The sequence below is a fragment of the Photinus pyralis genome, unplaced genomic scaffold (assembly GCF_008802855.1).
Source record: "Photinus pyralis isolate 1611_PpyrPB1 unplaced genomic scaffold, Ppyr1.3 Ppyr1.4_LG1, whole genome shotgun sequence".
Taxonomy (NCBI): Eukaryota; Metazoa; Arthropoda; class Insecta; order Coleoptera; family Lampyridae; genus Photinus; species Photinus pyralis.
The window spans coordinates 47,225,704-47,236,300 of record NW_022170249.1 but is presented as its reverse complement, the minus strand read 5'-3'; the positions used below and the strand labels follow the sequence as shown (position 1 = coordinate 47,236,300).

The 10,597-nt window shown below is 46.5% G+C and overlaps 1 long non-coding RNA gene across 1 annotated transcript; it reads left to right on the top strand.

Moving 5' to 3' along the window:
- The first annotated feature begins 7,251 nt into the window (after positions 1 to 7,251).
- Positions 7,252 to 10,373, top strand: LOC116180442. Its single transcript, XR_004147127.1, has 3 exons — positions 7,252 to 8,611; positions 8,713 to 8,904; positions 8,962 to 10,373. It is a non-coding gene; the product is annotated as an uncharacterized LOC116180442 (long non-coding RNA).
- The last annotated feature ends 224 nt before the right edge of the window (positions 10,374 to 10,597 follow it).

Below are 10,597 nucleotides of genomic sequence, written 5' to 3'. Positions count from 1 at the left end.
TCAAAGAGGAAACAGAAAGACAAGCGAATTAATATTCGAACAAAGCCATCACTGACAGAAGAAAGTGAAAAACAGTTCCTGTCAGTGTTAAAACTAGGCTCAGGAGTTAGTGGGTGAGAGTCCCACACTACCGTGCGCTGATAGACAACAAGGCGCGTGGTGTCCATAAGGGATTTCCACTCCGTTACAAAAAAAAAAAAGGTTAGGTTAGGTTTAGGTTAGGTTAGGTTTAGGTTAGGTTAGGTTGGCCTGCGCTAAGCTTAAGCAGGCGGTCAAGAATGTGGAGGCAAAGAGAAGAACCTCGGGGTTGGTGGACAGCTCAACCTCACGAAGAGACTAGCCTAGCTGTAGGGAAATTTTGTTTCATTTTATACAACTATCATAATGTTCGTCACAGGTTTTATGCAATCTATAACGCAACGTTTTAACAATTATTATAGTGTGTGTTTTTATCTATACAACCGTCTAATGAGTTTGGAAGTGGTCAAGCGTGCGGTGAGGTATGTGCTCCGCGATACAGTGCAAGTGGTGGTGACGATCCCGGTGGTCGGGGAGGAGATGGCTAGGGTGCCAAGACCGGAGGCGGTACTCATCAAGGTGGGAGACGGGAGTAGTTATTCGGACTGCTTGCGCAGCGTACGAAAGCTCTAGGTTAAAAACGTTAGGGGAGTGAGGAAGACCCGCGATGGAGACCTCCTGGTAGAAATGGAGGCGGGGGCGGGGAAAGCCCTCGCGATAAAGGAGATGATCCAGAAAGAAGTGGGCGCGATGGAGGTGAGAGTGCTCCAGGAGAGGACGCTCTTGGATGTAGAGGGCATCGATGATGTCACTACGGAGGAGGAGGTGGAGAAGGTAATAGAAGCGGCTTGTCCCGGTGCGGGTCCCAAGACGAAGGGAATTTTCTCAACGGCTAGGGGGCTGCGCATTGCGAGGATAGAGGTGATTCCGGGGAAAGGGGTGGCGGAAGGCGGTCAGATCCGGATAGGGTTGAATAATTGCCGCATACGAAAGGTAGTGAGGAGAGGCAAGAAGGTGGAGAGGTGTCGCAGATGCTTGGAGAGGGGGCACGAGAGGAAAGAATGAAAAGGCCCGGATAGGTCCAAAATGTGCCTAAGATGTGGGCACAGGGCCCTCCAGTGCAAAGAGGAGAAGCCACGCTGCTTCCTATGCGAAGGAGTAGCGGAAGGAAAAGGAGTCGGGCACGCATCGTACGGGAGGGAATGCGAGGCTGGGGGCGGAGCAGGAGTAGAGCCCGGGAGATCCGCGGGAGAAAGCGTTGTGGAGAGGGATGACGGGGGGGCGAGCGAGTGAAGGAACTACGAGAGACCCCGAGAATGGCTCAGTGACAGTACATGGCTACGGATAGACGGACACAGGACGTGAGACGAGGACGAGACAAGACGGTCCGGATCCTGCAGCTCAATACGAACTGCAGCTCAAGGGCGATGGACGTCGCCTACGCGAGAGCGAAGGCGACGGAGGCAGATTTTATCTGCCTCTCGGAGCCCAACAGGCGGCAGTGCGTGGGGAAGCGGCACGTGTACCCGAACGGGCGACGCACGGCCGCGGTTGCAAGGATCGGGACGACGCAACAGGTCCTCCGGTATTGCGAGGGCGGGTGTTATGCGCTGATTGAGACGGAAGAGGTGTGTCTCATCAGCGTGTACATCAGCCCGAACGTATCGGAGGAAGACGTAAACAAGGACCTGGACGACCTCACGGACGCGTTGAAAGCGGCGAAGTGTCCCGCCGTAGTGGCGGGGGACTTTAATGCCAAAAACGCGACGTGGGGGGGACGACGACGACGGACGAGAGGGGTTGCTCGGTTGCCGACTGGGCGGCCCAAAACGGACTGACGTTACTCAACGACGGACGACATGCGACGTGCGTCAGACACAACGGGGAGTCCTTCGTCGACTTGACGTTTGTGTCCGACGCACTGACTAACGAGACGAGATGGAAGGTCGATACCGAGGAGGTCACATTAAGCGACCACAGACTTATAGTGACGGACATCGTTGGGAGGGGGAGTAAAACCTCCAACCCGGCGGCGACGATAGTGGACCTGACCAAGTACAGAGAGACAATAGGGAAGAGACTGACGAGACGGAGCCCCATGACGCCCCAAGAGTGCGTCTCCGCCATCAAGTCGGCGGCGCAGAAGGCAACGAGGCGCCTGGCGAATCCTAGCTCGGCCTACTGGTGGAGCGAGGAGCTAGGCGTCCTCCGAGCCCAAGTGCAGTCGGCGAGGCGAGCGTACTTGAGGGACAAAGGGAGGGGACTGGACTTGACGATGAGTAAGACTAAATACGATGACGAAATGAGACTATACAGACGGGAAATCGGGAGGGCTAAGAGAAAAAGATGGGAAAACTTGTGCGGGGACCTGGAGAGAGACCCATACGGGAACGCATACAAAATAGTAATGGGTAACTTCAAGGCTCCTTACCCCAGGGTGGACCTGTCCCCGGAGAGCCGACAACGACTCTTCGAGGACTTGTTCATCTGGGAGGGAGAGGGTGAGGATGAAGGGGCTAGTGGTGACAACACGAGCGCGGGAGAAAGGAAGTTCGAGTTGGGAGAGTTGGTGCAGGCGGTGCGGGGAGTTAAGGACGGGAGGGCACTGGGGCCAGATGGGATCGCGCCTCGCCTCGTTAGGATAGCTGCGGAGGAGGCCCCAGCAGCAATTCTGGGGATGTACTCCGAGCTGTGGAGACGAGGTGAGTTCCCGGCAGAGTGGAAGGTGGCGAAACTGATACTGGCCGAGAAGCCGAGGGCCGACCCGGTTGGGGTGCCAAAATATCGGCCGATATGCCTACTTGACGTCTATGGGAAGCTCTATGAGCGACTCGTAGGCGCGAGGCTGTCGGCCGATATTGACGCGAGCGGGGGGCTCCATAGGGGGCAGTACGGTTTTAGGAAGGGGGTCTCCACGATGCACGCGATCGCGGAGATCGTGGACCGGGCGCGTAAAATAGGTAGGGCGCGGACGTCGAAGTGGGGGATTCTCCTCTGCTTCGACGTCAAAAACGCCTTCAACACGGCGAGATGGGGCATAATTATGAGCCGGCTGAGGGACAGGGGTGTGGCACCGGACACGCTTAGGGTCGTCAGGGACTATCTGCGGGACAGGAAGGTCGAGGTGACGAAGGGAGTTGTGCGGAGCGTCTTCGGTGGCGTTCCACAGGGGTCCGTCTTGGGTCCTCTTCTGTGGAATGTCATGTACGACGGCGTTTTGAATCTCCCCCTTCCGACCGGCGTGCTGCCTGTCTGTTTCGCGGATGATCTGGCGCTCTGGGTAGAGGGGATGACAGAGGAGGAGGTGAACGGGAAGGGTGCCGAAGGGCCTCGATTAGTAGGAGAGTGGATGGTCCGGAACCGGCTCGAGGTGGCCGTGGCGAAAACCACGGTTATCATGTTGGGTCGGCACCGGCCATCCGCTAGACTGCGGATTAGGGTGGGGGAGGATGTGTTCTTGCCGGTGCGGGAGGCCAAATATCTGGGTGTGGTGTTGGGTCTCCTCATGGGCGAGCACGTAAAGGAGGCGGTGAAGAAGGCCGGTCGTACCATGGCGGTGGTGGGTAGACTGCTAGGGAGGGTGAGAGGGCCGACCCATCGGAAGCGGAGAGTGTTAGCGGGGGTGGTGACGGCGATCTTAATGTATGGGGCCCCGATGTGGTGCGAGGCGATGAGGATCGCAAAATACCGCGGCATGGTGCTTTCTCTGCAGAGAACGTGCTGTATCGCGGTGGCCTCAATGTATCGCACCATATCGGGACCAGCTGCATGCGTCATCGCGAAGATGATCCCTCTGGATCTCCTGGCTCGGGAGCGGGAGCGTGTGTTCCGTAGTGCCGGGGAGAGAGGGGAGACACTATGAAAAGGTGGCAGGAGGGCTGGGCCGGCGAGAAGAGGGCTTCCTGGACGAGGCGGCTGATACCCGAGGTAGGCCGCTGGGTTGACTGCGTACACACGTACACAACGTACTACGTGACGCAGGCACTCAGCGGACATGGATGCTTCGGGGATTACCTGCATCGGATCGGGAAGTGGCGGTCCAGCGCCTGCATGTACTGCGGGGAGGTGGACACGGCAGAACACACGCTCTTTGAGTGCGGGAGATGGGAGATACAGAGAGGGTCTTCGCGGTGGCGGGGGGCAGACGTCTGACGCCGGAGACGCTGATGGAGGGAGTGATGGGGACGCGAGAAGGTTGGAGGGAGGTGGTGGACGCGCTCGGAGACCTCCTTCGACAGAAGGAGGAGAACGAGCGTGCTAGGCAGGCGAGAGGGGAGTGAATATGGCCCGCTGGGTAGAAGTGAGCACACGAGTGCGTTCCTACCCAGCAAGTAAGCCTGGCCAAGGAGTGGTTTTAGTGAGTATGCCTTTAGGAGAATCTCACACTACCTTGCGCTGATAGAGCCTAAGGCGCTTGGTGTCTATAAAAGATTTCCACTTAAAAAAAAAAAAAAAAAGGTTAGGTTAGGTTAGGTTAGGTTTATGTTAGGGTTAGGTTAGGTTAGGTTAGGTTTAGGTTTAGGTTAGGTGTAGGTTTGCTTTAGGTTAGGTTAGGTTAGGTTTAGGTTAGGTTAGGTTTTAGGTTAATTAGGTTTAGTTATACAGGGTTATTCTAAATGATGGACCCAATTTAATAAATTCGTATTTATTTAAATATAAATGCAAAATGAACAATCTACATACCAATGGAAAGAGGAAGTTTCAAAGTTTTTTTTACATATGCAGAAACGGCCGCTAGAGTTCTCGCGCCAGCCAGCCGCCTTTGTGTTGTCAGTTGTGAGTGAGATGGCTACCGTGCAGCACAAGGTTTTCTGCGTTCTTGAGTTTGCTAAAAGTGAGTCGCAAGTTACAGTGCAGCGGGCATTTCGTCTGAAATTCGGTATTGAACCACCGACAAGAAAAAGCATTAGCCGTTGGTTTACGCAATTTCAGCAAACTGGAAGTGTGTGTAAAGGAAAAACCACAGGCCGACCGCGTGTATCTGATGACGCCGTAAGACGAATTGAAGAAAGTTTTGTTCGCAGTCCAAGGAAGTCAACCAATAGAGCTAGTACAGAACTTGGCATACCCCAAACAACTGTATGGAGAGTTCTGCGAAGACGTTTACTGTACAAGCCCTATCGATTACAACTTGTGCAGGCTCTAAAACCTAATGACAAAGTGAAGCGTATTGAATTTTGTGGTGATATGCTACAAATGATGGAGGATGACGGATTTCTACAGCGTATCGTTTATAGCGATGAAGCTACGTTCCACCTCAGTGGGAAAGTCAACAGACACAATGTACGCATATGGGGTCTACAAAATCCACATGCAACATTACAACATGAAAGAGACTCGCCAAAGGTAAATGTGTTCTGTGCCTTATCTCGTACAAAGATTTATGGACCATTTTTTTTTGCGGAAAGAACTGTGACTGGAATCACTTACCGGGACATGTTGGAACAATGGTTGTTCCCTCAACTTATGGAAGATTCACAGGACTTCATTTTCCAACAGGATGGAGCTCCGCCCCATTGGCATCTTGATGTCCGAAACTTTTTGAATCATTCACTTCCTGAGCGTTGGATAGGACGCATAGGAAATGAAGATCTGGCTCTACACTTCTGGCCACCGAGATCTCCTGATCTCACCCCGTGTGACTATTTCTTATGGGGTTACGTCAAGGAAGCTGTTTACGTCCCGCCTCTACCGGCAACTCTGGTTGATCTGAGGAACCGTATCACTGCTGCGGTGCACTCAATAACAGAAGATATGCTTTCTCGTGTGTGGGACGAGTTTGGCTACCGTTTAGATGTTTGCCATGCCGCACAAGGGGGACATATTGAACATTTATAAATATGTAAAAAAAACTTTGAAACTTCCTCTTTCCATTGGTATGTAGATTGTTCATTTTGCATTTATACTTAAATAAATACGAATTTATTAAATTGGGTCCATCATTTAGAATAACCCTGTATTTTAGAATAACCCTGTATAATTGTATATATAATATAACCATTATACAGGGTGTCCCTAAAAGGTCTGTACAACGCGCTACCAGGTGTTCTTGGTATCAAAATAGGACGATTTAACCCAACTTACCTCTATCCAAAAGTGCTTCGGTAAGGCGCTATCTACCACCAAAGATTCAAAAAACAAATAGTTATTTTTATTTTATCGGAAAATGGTTTTGCCGATTAAAATGAAAGTCGGGATGTGAATGTCTAATGTAAAAAGGGTCTTTTTGATATCATCTTTTTGATTGTAGTTGCTATGTAGGTGGTAAAATACTGACCATCCACATCTGAAGAGGTCCAAAACTTTTTAACTACTATTTTGACGGTTCTGAATTTTTAGACACTGATAGACAGTTTACTTGCAAGCATTTTTTGTCTCTTGATGAATATCGCTATCGGTGATGGTTTACGAAAAAAAAAATAAATTTAGGCATGATGAATGGCATGCACCATACATGCGATTGTTCCTAAAAAAATCAGAAGATGGCTGTTAAACCTTAGAGTGGCGTAACGTTTGTTTGTTGTTTCTTAAACTTTAACAATTTACGTTTTGCTTGAAGACTTAAAACTTTAAAAAATAACGTACCAATGTTGCAAAGGACACAGTTTAATTTATTACGCCGTATAATGCTTTGTATGCGTGAAAATGGTGGTCACTTTGAACATTTAGTACGTTTAAATTAATACATTACATTGACTTACTCTGTTGTGTTCGTTTATTCTACATTACTTGCTTGCACTACGGTTTCATAGCCTACTTCTTGCTTGCACTTATGGTTTTTGAGGAACAATCGCATGTATGGTGCATGCCATTCATCATGCCTAAATTTATTTTTTTTTCGTAAACCATCACCGATAGCGATATTCATCAAGAGACAAAAAATGCTTGCAAGTAAACTGTCTATCAGTGTCTAAAAATTCAGAACCGTCAAAATAGTAGTTAAAAAGTTTTAGACCTCTTCAGATGTGGATGGTCAGTATTTTACCACCTACATAGCAACTACAATCAAAACGATGATATCACAAAGACCCTTTTTACATTAGACATTCACATCCCGACTTTCATTTTAATCGGCAAAACCGTTTTCCGATAAAATAAAAATAACGATTTGTTTTTTGAATCTTTGGCGGTAGATAGCGCCTTAACGAAGCACTTTTGGATAGAGGTAAGTAGGGTTAAATCGTCCTATTTTGATACCAAGAACCCCTGGTAGCGCGTTGTACAGACCTTTTAGGGACACCCTGTATACTGGATCATATAAGGGAGGACGCAGTTAGCGGCACGCATAGAACGCGGAAAATATGCCTGATGGCATCGGTAGACGTAAAAAACGCCTTCAACTCAGTCTCGCACCGTTACATCACTAAGGCATTGAAAGAAATTAGAAAGCCTCAGGGTGTTGGGTGTGAAGCACCTATAACGACGTGGTACAAACCGAAAACTAGTTATCTTGACAGTAAACAAATCAAGTGATCATCTTATTTACATTTGTATTAGATGGAAGTTGGTCTTTTTCAAGGCGGATTCCCACTACTCGAGGCTTGGCGATCCTATGGCTCGGCTCGTGGCTTGGCGAGTTAAAAGACGAGCCGAGCCATTCGTTCCCACTACACGTGTCAATACACGATCTTAGGTGGCGGATACTTGTTTTTTTAACGAACTTGCAGTGGCGTAGTTAGTCTGTTCGAATATGCCAAGTCGACGACAGCGCATTGCCGCGTTGGCGGCGGCTTATTATTACATTGCCGCTTTAAACGTCTTGAAAGAGAAGCGAAAAAAAAAGAAACAAAGACGTTGGTGGGTAACGTCTTCATATAAAAGTCGAACTAGGTAAGTTAAGTTTGATATCATTTCCACGCGTCGTGTACTAAATTTCTATTTTTGTGCTGCGGATGTCGTGGGTTCCATATCACTGGTTCCCCTTCGTACAACTCCAAAAACTGTAAAGCAAGGTCATTTGACCACTCCATTTTTCACAAACTTCGGGCAAAACAAACAAATTATCTGAAATAATAATGTTCCAACGAGGAAACTACCGAGACACTGTCGCACGCTACTGAATTAAAATCATTCTGCAGTCTACAAGGTTACATGCTCGTTCTAGGAATTCTCCTTTGACTCGTGCAACATTTACCGACATCGAACGGGAACGGCAAGCCGCGCCAAGTTTCAACGAGCATTCCCATTCCCACTGCTTGTGGCTTGCCGAGTCACGCGCCAGACTCGCCAAGCCACGGGTAGTGGGAATCCGCCTTCAGGCTAGCGCACTCATTAACGTAAACCTTGATTTACCGTATTTACATGCAATTGACTATTAGATATATGTCTTATCTTTTTATTACAGGAGACAGATTTTGTGGGCCCAAGCGTTCTTGGTCAGCAGAGGAGAAAGACGCAGTTTTGCTCGACTTTGCGAATTGCATAGAGATAAAAAAGTTACCATCTTACCACGATGTGCAGGCAGCCGCCAGTAAGCATTCAGTCTTATGTAATAGGTCTCCTACTTCTATCCGACTTTGGATTGAGAACCAAATTATGAAGAAGCGAAAGTCATGTGAATTATCTGGTAATGGTGGTGGCCATAAAGATAAAGGTGTGTATGTTGTTTTTACATTCACGTTTGTCTCTCTATCCTTCCATTCTTCTTTCTTTGCGTTTTTGCAAAACCACGCTAATCTTTTCTTTTTGATACAGTGATAAAACGTATCAGGTGGTCAATCGAGGAGCAGAACACTTTAAATTCTGAGTTCGCACGTCACATAAGGGGTAATACATTACCATCCCAGAGCGAGATACAAGCAGTGATAGACAATAATCCACATATGCAACAAAGATCAGTGAAATGCATAAAAACAACAGTTTTGAACGCAAGAATTAAATACAGAGGTCGGTGTACTATTTACAATAATTGTTTTCTAGTTTACATTTCTCCTCTTGTTTCAGCTTCTTAAATGTTAGTCCTTGTAGCATTGGTTGGCTAGGATACAACAAATACTGGTAGATTGTTATTATTGATCTCATTTAATGCTTTCGAATAGAGAATCAAAATGGAATTCAATTTCTAATAGTGCGGGAGCTAGCACGTGTTTTACCCTCCTCATAACCGGAGCTTTCAAAATGTGTTGCAAAACACAGGTTTATACTCCTACGTCACAAAAATCATTCGCTGCCACCTCAGAGCGGTGGCAAAGTAGGTGAAATTAGACAACAAATTGTTGCAAAAAATGACACAATCAAACGATTTCCGGGAGCATTTGAAAACTTGTAGGGTGGTAGTGTAATTATCGATTAAGCTATAAATCAGTTGCTGCCACCTGTAATCGGTGGCTAATTATTGCTGCCAGTCAATTGTTGACAATTTTTAGGACCAACCCTCCTCATAACCGGAGCTTTTGAAAATTTGCATAAAGGTAGGGAATGTACTTACTTACCTAAAAAACATTTGCTGCCACCTTCAATCGGTGGCGAAGTCTTGCAAATTAATGAATTTTCGAATTTGTGTTTTTGAATAACCATTTGACATTGAAAATCTCCAAAAAGAAAACTTGCCACGAAACCGAGTGCCATCAGCGTATCAGGGTCACCCGAGACTTCGCTCGGCGCCGGCGACTTTATCGCCTTGGCAGCAAAACTTTGCCACCGATTGAAGGTGGCAGCAAATGTTTTTTAAATAAGTAAGTACATTCTCTACCTTTATGCAAATTTTCAAAAACTCCGGTTATGAGGTGGATTGGCCCTAAAAATTGTCAACAACAATTGACTGGCGGCAATAACTAGCCACCGCTTACAGGTGGCAGCAACTGATTTTTAGCTTAATCGATAATTCCACTACCACCCTACAAATCGTTTGTTTTTGTCATTTTTTTCAACAATTAGTTGTCAAATTTCATCTACTTTGCCACCGTTTTGAGGTGGCAGCAAATGATTTTTGTGATGTAGGAGTATAAACCTGTATTTTGGAACCCATTTTGAAAGCTCCGGTTATGAGGAGGGTAAAACACTTGCTAGCTCCCGGACTATAACCTTGTTGTTATGCAGGAATATAAAAGTTACTTTGTTTATGTAATGCGAAGTTGGAAATAACTGTTAATTATCAAATTAATGAAGTACATATTTTCTCATGTTCCATTTTGGTTTTTTACTCTTTATTTTTTGGTTTTAGCGGAATTGCAGTTTTTTTTTGCTTCTTTCTCGCGTATGTTAATTGCTAGTAATTCCTTGCTGCTGTAATTTCAGTTTAGTTGACGGATAAGGAGTTAATGTTTGATAAATTATAAAATTACATAATAAAAAATCTTGATATCTTCAATTAACTGAAATTACAATCGGCAGTGAACAGCTGGGAGACTCTTTTAAAATTTACTATGTTTCAGATTTACCACCAAAGGACGAATACTTATTATATCATAGTAGTTTGTTTTATTACTGTACTGTATTACTTATGTTACCGAATAGTTTAGATTTGCATATTTGTTAGCATGTTGTTTACTGCATATTATTCAATATACCTACATATAATGTTCAATGCATATTATTCATTATTTAATGTTACGCAGGTATACATTTTTTTAAATAAATA